At 33.5% G+C, this 20846-nt stretch overlaps 1 long non-coding RNA gene across 1 annotated transcript; it reads left to right on the plus strand.

The window, feature by feature from the left end:
- Positions 1 to 962: 962 nt before the first annotated feature.
- LOC113465839 lies at positions 963 to 20615 on the plus strand. The gene is made up of 2 exons (XR_003390426.1): positions 963 to 1086; positions 20516 to 20615. It is a non-coding gene; the product is annotated as an uncharacterized LOC113465839 (long non-coding RNA).
- Positions 20616 to 20846: the final 231 nt, after the last annotated feature.

The raw sequence follows: 20846 nt of genomic DNA on the forward strand, positions 1-20846 counted from the left end.
TTTGAACGCCCTCCTGCACTGCATGATTTATGAATAAGTATAGATTGTATCCCCGATATAAATCATCACCGAGGTATATCTTATATCTACCACACAAGGCAATAGGGTATTAAATTTTCATATATAACTCCTCAGTTTATTATCTTCGTAGTTGTTTGATTTGGTGATTTATTCGCGCTAATAGATATTAACGCTCGTAATAAATTAATTGTGATAGAGGTACCTGGAGTGTAAATATTGTAAATTAATATCTTGTAGGAATACCTGGGTACTTAGGCACCTACCGACTGCTATGAAATCAGCAATAGAGGATTCTCGCATGCAAAGCAGTGCTGTAGGCACTGTAGGGCGGAAACCAAAGACTGTAATTGGGGGATGGGGCAGAAAAAGAATCTGGCCCGAAACCCTTGAGATGGCGTCTGCACTACAAAAGACCGAAGTCGAATTTGACAAAAGTGTTCAACAGATAAAGAGGAATATTGTTCCTTTTATTTTGGGCGCAATAGAGCTTGGGGGCCTCATGGAGACACTTTTCCTGAGTGACTGCTACAGTACTTCAACGAATCGATTTCACCTATCCTATTTGCTGAAGAATTTCAAGGATTTCCAAAAATCAAAAAAAATCTTGACGTTCAAATTTCATATGAAATTTCTTTTCTGCGCTACCAATTACCAATCCATAAATCTCATTCAGACATGAACCTTACCCAGAATCCCAGAGCCCAGACTGACAAGTACCGAGTACTTCCACGTTAAATTCCAAGTTAAAATACCTATGTATCTTCATTACTTCATTTGTATGACTATGAATATGAATACTTGAATAGTGAATATTCATTCGAACATTTACACCACTTGAGCACTCGGTTTTCGAAATTCATATCTTTATCTTATCAACTTATCATGTAAGCGCGGTGGTACACGGAATTAATGATCAAAACCTCAATTTACTTATTTTATCTCTGCAATTAATTTATCAAGTGTATTTACAGGTAAATTAGTTCTTTGGTTACGAAGTGAGATTTTTTGATTTTACTATTCCAAACGTGTCGTCTGTGAGTATGATCTTTGAGATTATACGAAATGGTGAGTTTTTTTTTTTTTTTCTAAACGCATTTGATTACTTTATCTGAATACCTACCTAGGTAACGACTACATGATAAATAATATAGGGAGATAGATAATAATTGAAAGGTGTTCTCATTCTGCTATCCAGAAATGTCAGAAACTGTGAAGAGATGGAGGGAAAAAGGTTTGAAATTCTAGAGATGAGAGAGGAAGGGGAGGAGAGAGAGAGAGAGAGAAAGATGGAAATTGTGGAAAAATGGGTATTCACTTTTTTCCTAAGGGACAATTTTGATGAAGAAGAAGAAAAAAAAAGAAGTATCTAACAAACTTAAAATAATAAGCAACAAGCCAGATCACGTCCAAATGATTAGAATTATTTCGTCCCATCAGCTCTTTCCATCAGGATACGAAATTTCTCTTTGGAATTGACATTTTTTTTCTCTCATTCCTCTTTGTTTCAAATTAGTGTCAATTATTCTTATAAGAAATAATGAGAAAGAATAATGATTACCAAAATGATCATGAATTTGATGGGTTTCCGTCTGTAATGAAAGTAAGGTTATTTTTTTATTCATTTATTTTTTTATCAGAAATTTTTTAGATTTTTTTTTCTTTGGACGTTTCAGGAAAAATGTCAGTTTTTACATTTCTGACATGAACTTTGTCATGTTCGAAATTCACTGACAATCTTTTTGTCCCGTTTTGAAATCAAAGACAAATGGATGGACATTTTCGACGTAAAATGGTGATTTAAAAAATCTCCTAATGTTGAAATCTTGGATTGAAGGATTGGTAAAATCTAAAATCCACCCACCTTTTAAAATCATCTTTCATGTATGTATATTTAGCTCTCCTCATACCAGCTTTACAAATCTTCAGTCTTCGCATACACCTACTTAACATAAGTCACATAAGATATGCAAAAAAAAAAAAAAAAAAAAAAAAAACTTCCCATTAATTGCTTTAAAAATAAATCGATGGCACGCCGCCAATGCAGTGAAGCAGAAGTAATATTAGAGGAAAGAGGAGTGCAATGAGGGAAAAGAAAGGTAGGTACTACGTGAAGTAGGAGGACACAAATTATGAAGTGAATAAAAGGCGGGGTACAAAATTGATTTCTAAACTTTTTTTGGGGTGGGATGGAGTTTTGTTTATTTTTTGTGTCACTTGATTTATTTTGGGAGGATTTAAAGTTACATTTTCTACTCCACTGATCTTCATACTGTCTCAATCAAATTTCTCCTTCTTTTTTAATCTTTGAGAAAAATTCCCTCCTTTTTTTGCCTTTCTTCTTGTGCGTATAGGTACGTAGATTTTTCGTATTTTTATTTTCTCTTTGCTGGTTTCAAAGATCGTTTTTTCCTCGTACATTTTGTCTTTTGATTTTGAAGATTCCCATCTTGTGCCAACTCTTGCAAGACGAAATGACATGTTTCTCTTTTAAGAGTATGTAAGGTAGGTAGAACGTACTACAAAATATATTCTGATACATATTCACATTATTCCCTCATTTCACTCGTCAGTTATGTCTTGTCTTACTCTTGCAAGAGTGCAGTAGGATCTGATGAGAAGTTCTTTTTTTATAAGTCACCCAGTCTTTACACATCTGTAAGTGCCTAGTACATAGAAAGAAAATTGTGTACTGGTCGGCTTGTCACAAATCTACCTCATTTTAGTACAAAAGGTACGTGTGCCAAATTACATGACTTGACTTGGCCTCAAACCACGAACCTTGAGAGGAGTCCTCTTCAGGAGCGAATTACCTACCAAGTTGCTCATCTAATTACAAAAATGGAAAGCCGGAAAGCCCTCCAAGTGACAAATAACAAGCCAAATTGACATCAGAGAAAAACTTGTGCCCTCTTTTTAGGCAAAATAAAGATATCTCCGCTTTTTTTCTCTTCTTAATGTGCCTTTAATCACTGTATTTTTTATGGCTGAAATATTTTCCAGCGAAGGTAAGAGATTAGTTTTCTTTAAGTGATTTTTTTCCTCAATCTCTCCAGCACTTTTTTTCGCGTTTAATTTATTCTTTTTTTTTTTCTGAAATATTTTAATCAAACTTTGTTGCGGTTCTTAAGGGTTTTTCTTTACACTTTATTAACTCCTGTCAGATTTTTTTCTCCTTCGCCAGTCTTGATATATTTATTTTTTTAATTTGTTTTAATTATTTATTTATAACAAAAACTTGATTAAAGCTTTTTTCGGGAACGGAGAAGGAGAAGAGAGAGGGGAAGTCAAATAAAAATTGAAAGAAAAAAATAAATAAATGAAGGTTCGAAGAAAGCGCACCGGGAGAACTGAAAGGAAATTTGTTTGTTTTATTAATGACTTCACACAAAATCAGCGCCTTACAATTTTTTTTTTATGATGGATTTTTTCCTCTCTAAATAGGTGGAAAAATTAAATTCACTTTTTCACCCAAATGTTTGTTTGCACCTTTCTTTTCTGAAAGGAAAATATTAATTTTCATTAAAGAATATTTCTTTTTCTGGGGGGAAGAAGATTGGCAGGCCTTCGGATGTGCACAATATTACTTGGTCCAAAATCCTACTCCAATACCGACCGAATATCTATCGTGATAACTTGATAAAGGTTTTTAGTTTTTAACAATTTCCTTGTACGAAATCTGGAAACTAACTGAACACTTTATTTCGTAATTATCAGATAATCACAATATCAATCCCAATACTATAGTTGGTCACCAATGTCACCATATATTATGATCATCATATCATCATTCTCAAACAAAAGGGACATAGAATAGTAGAATTCCCCAATAGTCTGTCCCAAAAAACCGAGTGAAACCTGTGCGATGACACCAGCACCGAACCCATCACACAACACATTTCCCAATGTGCAAAATTCGCAAAGGAAGTAAAATTTTAATTAACTCCAAACATATTGACGAACATAAATATCGCTCTTATTATGAAAGCATATCAACTACTACTTCTACTTCATATTAATTTATATGCAAACATGTTGTAAAGATTATTATTTGCTTGGAAACAAAGCCATGTCTCTATCAACACGAGCATTCCCGGTAGCACAGTCAACACCTCTAGCTATAAGGTCTAGTGTTCTTTCCCAAATGTTCTCAGTTTCTCACTGGTGTCTTATAAATCTTCTAATAGTTCTAAAACTACTTCTAATGCTTCTTCTTTGAAATTTACTGTTTCTAGTGGTTCTTTGAAATTTGCATCTAGGATTTCGTTATTTATTGCTGCGACTTTTACATCAGGTCAGTATTGACAATGACCTGTGATAAGGGTTGCATTTGTCAAACCATGCTCCGATTATGAAGGCAAAGATATATGGATCCATGGAATTGGTTTTGCTATTGCTGCAGAATTGGTTTACCGTTTGCCCTTTAAAGACAGGATCAAAATAATCGTCCAATGCATTAATTAAAAAGTAAAAAAAGAACCAATTTGCCAATATAAACCAATCACCAGATTGTAAGCTGAAGAATAAATCTTCAAAATATTTGTCTCCAGCGTCCATTTCTTCTTGGACAAGCGGACCCAGTATATTTACGTCTATAATAACGATCATATTAACATCGTTTAAATTTTACGACAAAAAAGAGTCTCCCTTGCTGCGTCCCCATCTAACCCAAGGTTAAACCATTACCGAGGTTCAGAGACATCTGGTTCCGGTGTGACAAGGAGTTCGGAGGTCTCCTCAGAGAGCTTGAACGATTCCAAATGTGGCACTTCATCACTAAACTTATCATCATGAGCGTGAACACTATCATAGGATTTGTCAACATCAATATAAGGAGTTCCAGAGATTTGAGGAGTTCCAGACACATCATCACTACCAGTAGCAACACTACAGAAATGATCCTGTGAAGCATGATCTTAACGTTATATTCATCGCCAAATGGCTTGTTTTTAAAGCCTAGTAGGTACACACCAGTACCATTTTCATCGAAAAACATTGTTTCTCAACAATCCAAAAATGGATTTGCAACAATCCAGCAAACCTTTTTTAGTCTCCAGACCTATTTCTGAAACATTTTTGGTATCTTTTAGTATGTACTAGGACACACCAGTACCATTTTCATCGAAAAACATTCTTTCTCAACAATCCAGAAATGGATTTGCAACGATCCAGCAAACCTTTTTTAGTCTCCAGACTTATTTCTGAAACATTTTTGGTATCTTTTAGTATGTACTAGGATCTTGAAAGTTGCTCAACATCCGAAACATTTGTTTCGCAACATTTGTACAACTGTTCCCAACTGTTGTAGCAATATGTTTCCGGTATGTACTGGACTTTATAATATTTACATTCCTCGACAAGGAGCTTGTTTAGAAAGATTGCCAGGATTGAGAGCAGGAATTGATGGGTTCTATGCTTCAATGTGTTCGACTGTTTGATCCCAATCCAGGAATTGTCAAGGGACTTCTTCCCTGTCTTCATGTGAGAATTTTACGAGTTGCGAGTTGTGTACATATATTTTTCTCATTAATGTTTTGTTTATTTGGGACATCCTCTTATGCTTTCATTAATACGAGTTTTGCTGTTTTGTTTTTGGAGATTGTTTTTTTTTGCATCTTCCTTTTTTTCTTGAAGGGCTTTGAATATTTTTGCACACTTTTGACGGCTAGCAGCTAGCTGTCAGAATTGTAGCTTTAATTTCAACAAAAGTTTTAATCTGGCCCGGCAATATTGATTTTTTTTCTTTTTTTTTTTCAATGAGTATACCTAATAATTGTTTTCAATTTTTTTTGTGACCTTTTTGTTCTTCTAGCGATCTATTGGATTCTGGTCAATAATGTCTTTATCATGTTTAACAGAACTTTCATTAGCAGAAGAAATGGACACCACAGTTCCTCCAGAAGGGGAAGTATCTTTTGTTCTCCCTGCGTCACGGCTTTTGTTGACCATTAATTTAAACTCTTCCCCTCTTCTTTCTCTTCCTCTTCCCCTCTTCGTTCGTCCACCCTAACCCTTTCAAAAAAAAAAAAAAAAACTTTCTTTCTGTATACACATACGTATATCTCTGTGTGTTATGCAAAAAAAAGGAGAGAGGAATTTCTGATACATTTGAAAGTGAAAGAATGGAAACGAGGGAGAAGGAAGACAAAGAAGAGGAAAGAGAGACAATAAACAGGGTGTCTGTGTCCTTGTGGTCAACTTGTTTCAGTTCCTATAAATTCGAAGTGCTACAGCTTAGGTCGCGGGCTCGATTCCCAACCTGGGCGGATTTTATACTCAGACAAGGTTCCTACTTGGAACGGATGGTTTTCTCCTATCCTATCCTCCGTCTCTCTTCGGTTTCGGAACAATAAAACCTCGGTAGTAACAGTTCGATTTATACACGTATTTTACATATCCACCTGAAAACACCCATTTCTTGGCGTGATTGGTAAAGTCAACTTTCAAGAGTTTCAAAGTGTTTGAGAGTATTATTTTCCTTTAGGAATTTCTCCTCTTCTGAAGCTCTTTTCCCCTCTTTTGGTGTGATAGCGCCTGTACTAAACCATAGGAATTGCGTTTCCGGTAGAGGGAAATACAACTTTTGACCATTTCCAAGTGTCCATTTCTCCTCCGGACCACCCTGTATACACCACGCGAGAAATGGGCGCATAAAAAAATATGAAATGAGAAAAGAAGAAAAAGGAGAATAATAATATTTTTTTCGAAATAAATGAGCTATCAACTTAAAAATCGGGGGAAGGGGGAGAGACTTTTTTTTTTCGAAAACAAAAGCTTCGGGGGGGGGGGGGGAGGAAAAGATCATCTGAGGGCTACAAAAAGATATTTGCATATCATTTGATATGGTGAGAAAGGACGAGAGGGGAGGGAGAATGAAATGGGAGGGGAAAAGGGGCAAGAGATGGGTAGGAGAAATGGAGGGAGGGAGAGATATGATTAGAAATATTTTATCATATATCTTATGTATTGTATAGAGCCGAAGGGAGGGGATATTTTTTCGAAATATTTCCATTTTTTTAGTTATTGTTTTTTATCTTTTTGTTTGAAAAAAAAGGAGCAGGGACGCCTTTGCGGGCCCGGTAGAGTTGGCAACAAGGCGGAATGCTGATTTAAGCGGTTTTTGGAGAAAAAGGAAGAGGGGAGGGAGAGATTAAGCGCTATCAGTCTCTTGTGGGTGTTACCATGAAGAAGAAGGAGGAGGAAGAGGAGAAAGAAGAAGAACAAGAAGAAGAAAAAGCAGAAGACGAAGAAGAAGGAGAGAGAGAAAGAGAGAGAGAGAGAGAGAGAGAGAGAGAGAGAGAGAGAGAGAGAGACCTAAGTGGAAACTAGGCACATCCACCAATTTTCAATTTTCCATTTATCTAAAATCTCAACCAATTTCAATACTTTCCAATTCCACATACAAATAGATGTGTATGTAAATATTGTAAACCCACAAAACAAGAGAAGGTAAAACTTTGCAAAATACTGCTGCCAACAAAACAGAGAGCTAACTTTTCGATTGTAATAATATTGGTAAAAATCAACTCACATGTAGAAAGAGAGTTTTTTTTCCGATATCTAAACAATCATATTGAACAAGGAGGAAACTCATGTTTACATTTAACTTTTCGATTCTTTCTCTCTCACACTCTTCAATCTCCCCCATCTTCTATCTCACTTTCTCTCTCCAACTTCTATCTCTCTCTCTCTCTCTCTCTCTCTCTCTCTCTCTCCACTAACTTCTATTTCGCTTTCTCTCTTTTTCTATCCGTTTTCTCCCTCTTTTTATCAAGAGAGCGGGATATAGCTATCTCATTCTTATCTCTTGCTTTCTAAAAAAATTACCATGGATATTTTACTCTTCCTCTCTCTCGCTCCCCCTCCCCCACTATCCACTCTCTCTCTCTCTCACTCACTCCACTTTCCACTATCTCTCTCTCTTTCTTCCCCTTTGTATTGTCTAAGTGCCCTTACACTTTGTTTTCATTTGTCATCCCTAGGGATATTTCTGTCTCTTCGACTCCTTATGCAAAAATATTATTATTAATATTTTATTGATTTTTCCAGCCTTTCTCTGTTCTCCATTTTCTTTTTTTGTTCTTCTCCCCCCTCCTCTTTTCCATTCGATTATTCATTATTTTAAATTATTGATTAGTCATTCGCGTTTTTCTTGCCTGCAAAATATAAGAGCTAAATGGTGACTCATTATCTCTCTCTCTCTCCCTCGCTCTCTTTGAGTTCTGACACACACATGTTACACACACAGATTATCTTCAATGTTACACACACAGATTATCTGTGTGTTACACACACAGATTATCTTCTGACACACACAGATTATCTTCAATAAACAAATATCTCATTAACAAATACTATTCGTCATAAAAATTATCTAAAAAAAAAGAAAAAAAATCAACAGTATGATTAATACCATAATACCACAAATATCAGAAGTTTTTTTTTCTGATCCAAGATTCGAACCAGAAGAGGGGGGGTCCAAACTCCTGTGTGATCTGTAGACCTCCCGTCTGAGATACCCATGTAGTAATCCAGTGCAGGCGCGTTCTAAGAACAAGGGTGGTAGGCCCAAAGTTCCAAACGTAAGGAGAGAGCCACCTTATGAGTAGGTCACTAAAACGGGAAACAGTAGTCAGTAAAAAGTATGAAAAATATGTCTTTTTTTTCTTAAAAAAATTTCAGTCCCAGTTTATCATGTGAACATCTAAATATGATTGATCTCAAGTAGCGAACTATCAACCAAATAAAGTTTTTTCTCAAATAAAAAAACAGATAGTTAAAATAATTATTCAAAATGACAATTCATCACACGAAACAAAGTAACGGCTTCATCTCGTAAAGAAGAAAAAGGGCACATAAACCTGCTCCTTGCTGTACGCCTAATTATTAACGATCTATCTTACCATAACTCATCTTAATTCTATTTATCTTTACGACATAAATTCGATTGAAACTATAATTATGCAAGATCCCTGATTGTGATTTATGCGCAATCCTTTTAAGATGAAATTAGTATGCATGCTTGAGTAACCCCACTGTATCATATCCCTTTTAATTATCGAGAAAAGAAAATTGAACAACTTTTTTTTTTACATTAAAGATATTGTTTATGTAAATGTACGGATAGACACTTTTTTATGTTCAGCCTTTAGATTTGGATGAGGAAACTGATCTGAGAAGAAAAAGAGATCTACCCATCTTAAAACATTGGACTGAGTAGGAAAAAAAAAGAGATAAATGGGTGGGAAACTTGGGACGTAAATTTATTAGTCCTTTTGTTGATCGAAATGATCAAATTTTCCAACTACAAAACAGAATTGATTCACTATGAACCATTTTTTTTATTCTCTGTAGAAGAATTTTGTATAGTTAACTAGTGACAAAATTTTCATTATTAAAAATAGACAAAGTAGATTGTAGTAGATAGTAGAGTAGAAGAGACAACAGTTTTGAAAATTTGGCCATCCCAAGAACATTGTTCAATTGAAATGCCACCTCTGCCCATTCAATAACCAATTTTTCTTGAAATCAATACCTTTTTCTAAAGCCTTTCATTCATGGACCACATCAAAAGAGTTAACAATATCTATTGATCAGTCAGGACTCCGGATTACATTCTCATCTGAAAGAAAAAGGACCTTCAGCCTTTGTTCTTACTCGAGAAAAAACAAAACAGCCCTAAGAGAAAGGGATGAGGGAGAAATAGAGAAAGGATCATAGCAAAACGGTGAATTATTAATTATGAGAAAAAAACTGGAAAGGAAAGCCTCTGAGAAATTTGAATATCTGTTGTTCCATCGCGGTCTTAAAATAAAAGACATTAGAATTTAGATTTCTTATACAAAGGCTTGATCCGGAGCAAAGGTTGAGAGAAAAATATACAGGGTGTCTAAAAAAAGAAAGAAAAAGTTATATGAAAAAAAAAATTAGAAATTACATTTTTGCTGAAAACTCGGAGTTTCAATAGAGGACTGTGGGGCTCCGGCTCCAATGTTCCACGAGGAAGACCTTTGAAAGAATTGAAAGATAATCCAGTTGAGACCAAATCATGAAGTCCAAATGTGAGCTACCAGAAGGCACAAAATTTACAAAAGCATCTCAAGAAATAAAAGGCTTTATTGTCCCTATAACACCCCGTATATTTTATGGGATGAAGCATCGGAATTAAGACTTTAGCTTTAGATCTCAACTCATTCCAAGATCACTAGTAATAGGTAAAAAGGATCAAGATCGCACATTAAAATACCTGCGAACAACAAAATTCCTAGGGTAGACAATTTGGATTTTATTGGAAAAGGGTTTCGAAAAAGGTAAAACAACAGCAGACCTAAAGGAGACAACCAAATATCGGTAGGATTCAAAGGGTTTGTCCAAAGGCTGCTAACCAGTATTGATCAAGATAACAGTACCGAAAGACCAAATGATTCGGGTTCGTGAAGTGAATGCAAATGTTCAAGATGAAGATCTGATGATGAGAAATGATAATGTCGATGTTGATAGCTGCCTTACCAACAACACTGGAGGAAAATAATATTCAAAGTAATAAAATGTAATTTATATACTCTCAGAATTATAATAGTTGAAATATGTTTGATCATAATTCGGGGGCCTCCTGGAGCGCTTTCAAAATATTTTTTTCCCTAAATAAAAAAAATCTCACACGAATTGTCCAAGTAGTCAGGGTCCCCCGAATACAACCCAGACTGTAATATTTAATATTTCCATAAAAATGTAAATATTATTTTGATTGTTTTGACGATTATGATCCTCAAGAATTTTATCAATCGATTATTTTTTATTTGAATTTTTGATTTGATTATTAATAATTCGAGAACCAGCTCTTACTCGTTTTCATATTTGGTTGTGGTAGGTGTAGATATTATTATAAAATCATTTTTTTTTCTTTCTTTGTGGTTATATGCTTGTCTATCACTTACAGGTCTTTCTTTTCCTCCCTTTTTTGTGTCTGATGAATGTCAATCAATTTAATACTGAGCTGGGTAGGTATACTACGTTGTATTGGTACCCAGAATCTTTAGATAATTGTTATTCTGATATCTACTATTCTACTTTATTTAGAAACCTAGCAAGACATGTGCTGTCACTCAAAGTTCTGAATTCCAATTTTTAGAGATCACTCCAAAATTTACGAGAGTACGATCAAATTTCAGCCAATAATATAATTTTGGAGAGAAATATTAATGAGAAATACTTTATTAGCATATTGAAGAATTTGAAATTTTAATCGATTAACAAAAAATGTAAAAATTGAAAACATGATCAGAAGACATTCGTGATAATGATGATTCTGGAAGTCATGTAGAAATTATTGAAAGTTCCTTATTGATGGGACTTATAAATTCATTTCAAAAATCACCTGTTGTGATTCTGTTATAATCGAATCAAAACATCCATGAGGCCAACTTAAAAATTTGAGTAGGTCATTAATGTCATCATTTTAGGACAAGGAAAGTAAAGAAACTGATAGCTCAGTGGATTGGAATAGAACATGCCAATATCCATGTCAAAGAGAAACAATTTTTTATTATACATATTAGACAAACTGCTCAATATTTGGGTTGCCCATTGACACAGTAAACTGTATCAGACAAGGATGTTCAATCGAACCAATGAAATTGACCCGATAAATTTGGGAAACGTTGCTATTGGTTGAAAGTGAAGGCTACCTTTCTTGTTATGGTTGACGGACATACGCTTCCACCGGTAATTATATGAAAACTGTCCATACGTCACACTTGTTACGGTATTTTTTTTACTTGCAAAATTTTATACACTGTTTTTTTGCTGCTTGAGGTAAAAGGAGGTAAAAAAAAGAACCAATATGTCCATCAGATATCATACGTCGGATCGACATTTTTTTTACTTTTTGACACATCCAAAATTTAAAAAACAAAAATCTCAAATGAAATTAAATAAATGTTTGATAAGCCATTAAATAATGAGCAAAAAATTGGTTATTTGAACTTAGGAAGAGAATATTACCCTGGCAGTAAAGGTACCTAAGTAAAAAAAGAAAAAAAAAGTACTACATTTTGACAGTACAGTACCTATAAGACCAACAAGAAGGAAATGCCTTGAATTAAAAAGCTATTCCTGCTCTTGATTAAAAAGTATTTGTGTTATCTAATCAAACATCTAAACTTTAAACAAAAATCACCGAAACACGTTCGTTTGGTACCTATTAATTGTTTATGAGTGCCTTACCTAAAAACGAGGTTTTTTACGATATTTTTATGTCCCCAAATAAAATCGTGAAATAAATTTGTAATAATATTGGCCAATCAAGTGGACCACATAAAAAAAATATTTTTATTCGAAATTATCAAATGAAATTTACGATACTTATCAGCATTTCGAAGTTTTGGTTCAGAACTCAAAATTGTATTAAAAAAAAAAAAAAAAAAAAAACCAAATATCTTCCAAATTCAAAGAGCACGGCCATATTAAAATTGAATGTCTACAATTTTACATAAAAAAATAATAATAAATAAATAAAAATTGAACGTCCAAAATTAAATACCTACTAGTATATCAAGGGAAAAATCAATGAGAAGTGGTTTTCCTATTTCTAGTATGTATTAGTGATTAGTGGATGTACCAATTTCACCAATCTCACCGCATCGTATGAACATTCATTGGTGGATGTGCAAAAATTCCCCAATGTAAAATTTTCAAATAACCTAGTTCGTCAGAAATATTGTTTTCCTATGTTGGTGGATGTGCCCATCTCACCGTATCGTCATGAACATTGGTGGATGTACAAAAGTTCCCAATGTAAAAATTTCAAACAACCAAGTTTGTTAAAAAAAAAGTAAAAAAATGTAATTAGGTACCTATATCAACTAAAATTGTGTATTTTTTTTTGTATCCATTAATTAATAAATATACGTAAATAAATAAATTAAATAAAAAGATAAAATACAACATTCGTCTTATCAGATAACTTTGGAAGGTATTACACTCTTACATCAATAGATTATAGGAATCCAAACACATAATTCAATAAAAAATGCAAAATAGGTAGGAAATCAAAGTCCAGAAAACTCACGTGTTGCATTTTGACTAGCATTTCCATCTCTTTGCCAGCATCCAGTTTCATGTCGGCAAAGTGCTCCTGATTGTCATTGGCACCCGTACTAATGTTAATCATCGAACTAGAGTCTGAAGATGACACCATACAGACCACCGAAACTAGTCTTGGTGACGAAAATTAAAATTTAAAAATAAATAAACCGATGACATTATAACTTAATTTTATTAAAGAATAAAACTAAAAAAAAAAAAAAAAAAAAATAAAAAGAAAAGAAAAAGTTATATGAAAAGAAAATTAGAAATTACATTTTTGCTGAAAACTCGAAGTTTCAATAAAGGACTGTGGTGCTCCAATGTTCCACGAGGAAGACCTTTGAAAGAATTGAAAGATAATCCAGTTGAGACCAAATTATGAAGTCCAAATGTGAGCTACCAGAAGGCATAAAATTTACAAAAGCATCTCAAGAAATAAAAGGCTTTATTGTCCCTATAACACCCCGTATATTTTATGGGATGAAGCATCGGAATTAAACTAAATTAATAAATAGAAAAAGAAATTATGTTAATTTTCGCTCCGTTCGAGTTACAAAGAAAATTTCAAGTGTCCTAAAAGAAAAGGAAAAAGAGAGGGGGGATTTTGTAATTTTGTAAGACGATATGCATAAATTTTTAACACTTTAACTGCCTCGTAGGAATTCACACTCTTGATCTGCCCTTAACGGAGATGTAACGACTACTGAAAAGGAGTTAACGTGTTAAAAAAGGGAATAGCAAAAGAGAGCAATACCTGTCATTTTTAAAACAAGTAAATTGATTTTATGGTTTTAAAATTTTAACAGTTCAGCCGCTAAAACAGGAGGGAAATGGGTAGGAGAGGTTTTTCCAACCTTTTCGAGACCTTTGAAATTTCTTCTGGTGATGAAAACTTATTGGTTAACATTAAAGAAGTCATATAGGCAATAATAAAGGTACATTAGTAGATGAAGATACCCGTAGCACATAATCATTATGATCTGGAAGAAACAAAGAACAATCACCATATTTCAAAACTTTCTAAACATCCATGGAAATTACAGATACGTATAGGTATTATTGTTTTTTCTTGGAGAGAAAATATTAATTTTTATATTTTATCAAAATCTAAAATCTTCAAATATTATAGGCACTATTTCATCTCCCATGAATATTGTCTCCGTATTTATGGTTCTATTAAATTTATATTTCTTTGTGTCCCACATCAACAGGCTGGCTATTATTTTCATTAAAAAAGCCCCGTGAAGGGTTTATCAGGAATGTGTAATGTTCAATCTGAAAATTTTTCTAATATTAATATCCACACACGATATTTATTTGATCGCCTATCAAACATATGTTTATGATATGAATTTTACAATTTATGATGGGAACCTTGTTGGATGTGGCCAGTGATATAAGAAACAAAGAAATAATAGAAATAAGAACAATGTTATTTTTTTAAAATTTAATTAAAATATTTAGGTAATTTATAAAAAATACAATAAAATTAATTATTATCAAAGAAAAATATTTAATTTTTAATCACGAAAGTATTTAATTTTAAAATAAATATTTTTTCAAAAAGTTTTATTCCAAAATACTTCGAGTGTTTGAAGTCAGGTGTTGTTTCTAACTATATATTTTGTATTGTTGTTCCAAATATTTTTGAGACCGTGTCACTTTGAAGTTTGAAGGAGTACTGAATTCTGAATTGCATCCCTTCGAAATATGATAATATCCACCTAATCCTTTTCCTTCGTTGGGATGGTGTACACATGCATATGAGGAATATTTGCATCCCTTCGAAATATGATAATATCCACCTAATCCTTTTCCTTCGTTGGGATGGTGTACACATGCATATGAGGAATATTTCTCCGATATCATTAATTTCTTCTGGGCCTTTCTTATTGGACCTTTTTTGTTTCGGATTCTTCCCTTCGTTTTAACTGTTGGTATTTATTTTTTCTCTCCTGCGTTTTTTATAATTATCATTATCCTTCTACCCTTCTGAATTTTCTCTTTTGTTTTAACATTTTTCAATATATATTTATTGTTTCAAACGTGTTTTTTCATCCTTTCTTGTAGATATTGAACATTTCAAAGTAGGGTCAGGTGACTTATTGTAATATTCTAATATTGTTCTGAAGTCCAGGTGTATTCAAGATCTTTTCCATAATTTTATTTCCAAGTGCGTAATTTCTATGAATTATTAGGTAGCCAGATTAATTTATTCAAATTTCTTTGTTTTAATTTTTAGGTACAAGGTTTTTCAAAAGAAGTAAATAAAAAACGTACTTGGACAATGCTCTACAGCAGGTGATGCGAATATCGGGAACGCCATTTCACAATAGGCGCGGATAAAAAGGACATCCAGGAACAGATTTTCATCATACCTCAAACTGGTCATCAAAATCCATCAGCTGTACAACACAGCATGTGAAGTACATATTTAATTGTTTCAGGAAATTTAGGGGGTTTTGTAAAGGTGATGGAAGTTGCAACCCGTGTAGGTAAGTATTGAACACACCAAAAAAACATTTTAAGCATTACAAATTTGAATATTGGAAAGAAAACAACACGAGCAATTTCATGTTATTTTTTTAAGAGCAAGAAAAAAATCTAAAATAATGAGAAATAAGAAATATAGAAGTAATCAGCAAAGAGAAAGGAGACGAGAGACCGAGAGAGAGGAGAGAAGAAACATCTTAAGCATTACAAATTTGAATATTGGAAAGAAAACAACACGAGCAATTTCATGTTATTTTTTTTAAGAGCAAGAAAAAAAATCTAAAATAATGAGAAATAAGAAATATAGAAGTAATCAGCAAAGAGAAAGGAGACGAGAGACCGAGAGAGAGGAGAGAAGAAAATAATAGATATTACCAGGATCTACTATTTATGGTAATTTTAAATATGAATATTTCAAGATATAACTGCTTTATTGAAGAGATGATCCGAGACAGGTGTAGTGGAATCAATTATGTTTGTGCTATACTAGAAGGTTGGGACATTTCACAACTTTAGATCTCAACTCATTCCAAGATCACTAGTAATAAATAAAAAGGATCAAGATCGCACATTAAAATACCTCCGAACAACAAAATTCCTAGGGTAGACAATTTCGATTTTATTGAAAAAGGGGTTTCGAAAAAGGTAAAACAACAGCAGACCTAAAGGAGACAACCAAATATCGGTAGGATTCAAAGGGTATGTCCAAAGGCTGCTAACCAGTATTGATCAAGATAACAGTACCGAAAAGACCAAATGATTCGGGTTCGTGAAGTGAATGCAAATGTTCAAGATGAAGATCTGATGATGAGAAATGATAATGTCGATGTTGATAGGAGAGAAGAAAAACAAACAATATTTTCTCAAATGAAAACCATAACAACAAATAAATAATAAATGAGCAATAAATCAAAGAAAATGTACAAGAAGAAGTCGAGAAAGAAGTGGGAGAAAGAAGAACAGATACACAACGTACAACAGGGAAAGGAAATTTCGAATATTAAAAAAATACAAATATCTAAATCTGACAATTTTAAATAATGAATAATTACATCTCGTCTCGCTCTCGCCCAATGGAAATATGTATAAAATACAGGGTGGCTCAGAAAATGTTTGCCGACAAGGCCTATTGGGTTTGACTTTAAACAAATTCGTCCAGAAGCAGGTAAAGTCTAGGTAGTTTAAATCGTAAGCAAGATTTGATTCAAATGAGGATAGCATAGGTGAAAGATTGAAAGATATCTACATAGTACATAACCACAATAATGAATGAAATGTAGTCGAAGTAATTGAAGAATCTAGGTCTACCTACTCGTATGTTGCCAGACAAATCTTGGAATGCGAAATCTCAGAAAATTAAAACAACCGTGTATAAACAGATAGTTTACGGTAAGGATTTGAAAGCAGTCAAGAAGTAAGAAAAGAAAGCTCAAGAGACAGAGAGAGGCATACAGTAGAAGAGAGCGAGCGAGAGAGAGAGAGAGAGAGAGAGAGAGAGAGAGAGAGAGAGAGAGAGAGAGAGAGAGAGAGAGAGAGGTATACAGAAGAGAGAAAGCTAGAAAAGGCAACTTTCCAATTACATTTCTTTTCCATTTTTTTAACTTACCAATTGCATAAAAAATAAATAATTTATCCCTGACAATAATTCAGACTTATATTTCTTGCTTTCTCTCGGTTTGTGCTATAAGTGTCTCCTAAAGCTGCACCTTGCTTTCACAGACTATAGTTTGTCTTGTGTTTTTCTTAGCAGAATTGTCGTCTTGATCTTATTTCTTCGAAATTTGCTAATAATAGTCCTAATATTCGTGGCAATTTTTAGGTGGTTTACCATTTTTGTTTGTAATTTCTGCATACGAATTTACCTTATATCTTCATATGTCTTCTTCTTCTTCTTCTTCTTCTTCTTCTTCTTCTTCTTTTTCATCACTTTTTCCCGTGTACAGATCAGCCCTAACTAGGGTGATTGCTTTGGGCTGACATTTGGCTTATATCTTCATATGTATATCCGCATTATCCACAACTATGACTCGAAGTTTACACTGTTTATAAATAGAAAAGTGATGAAACACTCTGAAAACATCCCTTGTCCCCTTGCTTTTTTTTACGGCATTTCCTATTTCGTATCCTCTTTGACTTTTCAACTTTACTGTCATTGTTTTTATCTCTCCTCTCTCTCTCCTATCTCTTCCTCTTTGTTTAGTATCTGTACATTTTTTTTCTGGGGGTTTTAATTATTTATTAGTTCATCATCCATTTTTGTTCCGAATTATTTCTTTTATTTCTAAGCATACATATTTTATTAGATGTAATTAACTGTAAAAAAAAAAAAAAAAAAAAAAAAAAAAAAAAAAAAAAAAAATTTTTTTTTTTTTGGGAAATTTTTTTTTTTTTCCGTATTTATGGTTCTATTAAATTTATATTTCTTTGTGTCCCACATCAACAGGCTGGCTATTATTTTCATTAAAAAAGCCCCGTGAAGGGTTTATCAGGAATGTGTAATGTTCAATCTGAAAATTTTTCTAATATTAATATCCACACACGATATTTATTTGATCGCCTATCAAACATATGTTTATGATATGAATTTTACAATTTATGATGGGAACCTTGTTGGATGTGGCCAGTGATATAAGAAACAAAGGAATAATAGATATTACCAGGATCTACTATTTATGGTAATTTTAAATATGAATATTTCAAGATATAACTGCTTTATTGAAGAGATGATCCGAGACAGGTGTAGTGGAATCAATTATGTTTGTGCTATACTAGAAGGTTGGGACATTTCACGACTTTAGCTTTAGATCTCAACTCATTCCAAGATCACTAGTAATAGGTAAAAAGGATCAAGATCGCACATTAAAATACCTGCGAACAACAAAATTCCTAGGGTAGACAATTTGGATTTTATTGGAAAAGGGTTTCGAAAAAGGTAAAACAACAGCAGACCTAAAGGAGACAACCAAATATCGGTAGGATTCAAAGGGTTTGTCCAAAGGCTGCTAACCAGTATTGATCAAGATAACAGTACCGAAAGACCAAATGATTCGGGTTCGTGAAGTGAATGCAAATGTTCAAGATGAAGATCTGATGATGAGAAATGATAATGTCGATGTTGATAGCTGCCTTACCAACAACACTGGAGGAAAATAATATTCAAAGTAATAAAATGTAATTTATATACTCTCAGAATTATAATAGTTGAAATATGTTTGATCATAATTCGGGGGCCTCCTGGAGCGCTTTCAAAATATTTTTTTCCCTAAATAAAAAAAATCTCACACGAATTGTCCAAGTAGTCAGGGTCCCCCGAATACAACCCAGACTGTAATATTTAATATTTCCATAAAAATGTAAATATTATTTTGATTGTTTTGACGATTATGATCCTCAAGAATTTTATCAATCGATTATTTTTTATTTGAATTTTTGATTTGATTATTAATAATTCGAGAACCAGCTCTTACTCGTTTTCATATTTGGTTGTGGTAGGTGTAGATATTATTATAAAATCATTTTTTTTTCTTTCTTTGTGGTTATATGCTTGTCTATCACTTACAGGTCTTTCTTTTCCTCCCTTTTTTGTGTCTGATGAATGTCAATCAATTTAATACTGAGCTGGGTAGGTATACTACGTTGTATTGGTACCCAGAATCTTTAGATAATTGTTATTCTGATATCTACTATTCTACTTTATTTAGAAACCTAGCAAGACATGTGCTGTCACTCAAAGTTCTGAATTCCAATTTTTAGAGATCACTCCAAAATTTACGAGAGTACGATCAAATTTCAGCTCAGCAAATATGTATGTCTTTGTAGAATTTAATTATATTATTCCATGCATTTCTCCCGTGGTTATCGCAGATTTCAGTGGTCGGACACATTCCAAGTGTTCCATAACAGGTTTAGCACGAGACAAGATCCACTAATCCAAAACAATACGTTCCTTGAAACAATGCAAAACCAAAAGCCAATCTTCTACTCAAACACGTATTTATTAGTGGTTATTTCCTACTCCACCTCCATCGCCAATTTTGGCAAGAATGTGTGTAGTAAAACGTTTGATGCCGTTAAAAAACACACAGGTAGGTAAAACGGTGTAGAAAATGTCACAGACTCTTTGATGTCAATTGACAATGTACACAGATTTAACCTCGCGAATTAAATCAAAGTATAAAATTTGGCTGCAAGTATGCATAATAAAACAGGTTTTCCATTTAACAGAATCAATCTATTTGTTCGGAAAATTAATAGAAGAAATATTAGCGAAAACCGTTTTTTCTCGCGATTCATCAACGGTCAGTTGATGTGTTGGCGGTAGTGGAACGAGTTTTCTTTCACCTTTCCTTTAAATTCTTCAAAGATATGTATAATAGCGAATATTTCGGTTAATTTCCATTGAATTCCGCCATTGGCGAGGGTGTTTTTTCAACGGAACATTGTCTTGTTTCTGGTTTTTTATTAGCGCGGATAGTAAGATGAATAAAATCTCCAACAAGTCTTTACGTTCATTGTCAGTATATCAAGTGTGCTCATAATGGCACGATGTCATTCAGGGTTCGACAAAGGACGGTTACCACGGTTGTTAGGTATTACCTTGCCCTTGGGATCAATTTAATTTGAAGAAACCATTTACTGATGAAATTTGTTCATTCTGGCAAGAAGGATACTTTGATTTAGTTTCAGATTATCATACAACTGTTTGGTTATTTATTATTTTTTTTTTTTAAAGGTTTACAATTACATAATAGACTATATAAATAGGTTCTTAAAGATAAAGTACGCTGTGTCATTTTGGCAACCCAAACTTTGGGCAGTCCATCAATAAAATATTATTGATTGTTTCTCTCTGTTCCAAATTTGACTTGAAGTTGTCCAAAATTCATTTCCAAACTGTAATCAATTCTTCATGTTCTAGATCTAGGAAGTCCGCAATCAAGAATGGGATTTCAATGAGACTTGAAGTTAAACTTAAAGTGAGGCGAGATCAGCGGGGAACAATTGTGCACCGACCGCAGGCAAGGTGATAAAATGAAACATTAAGTGAACTTTAAAGGACAGGTTTGTACATTGTTGTCACAATTCCGCGTAGTTCAAGTTCCCAGTTGAGACTTGAAGTTAAACTTAAAGAGAGGCGAGATCAGCGGGGAACAATTGTGCACCGACCGCAGGGCAAGGTGATAAAATGAAACATTAAGTGAACTTTAAAGGACAGGTTTGTACATTGTTGTCACAATTCCGCGTAGTTC

Source organism: Diaphorina citri, unplaced genomic scaffold (genome assembly GCF_000475195.1).
Source record: "Diaphorina citri unplaced genomic scaffold, Diaci psyllid genome assembly version 1.1 scaffold169, whole genome shotgun sequence".
Lineage (NCBI taxonomy): Eukaryota > Metazoa > Arthropoda > Insecta > Hemiptera > Psyllidae > Diaphorina > Diaphorina citri.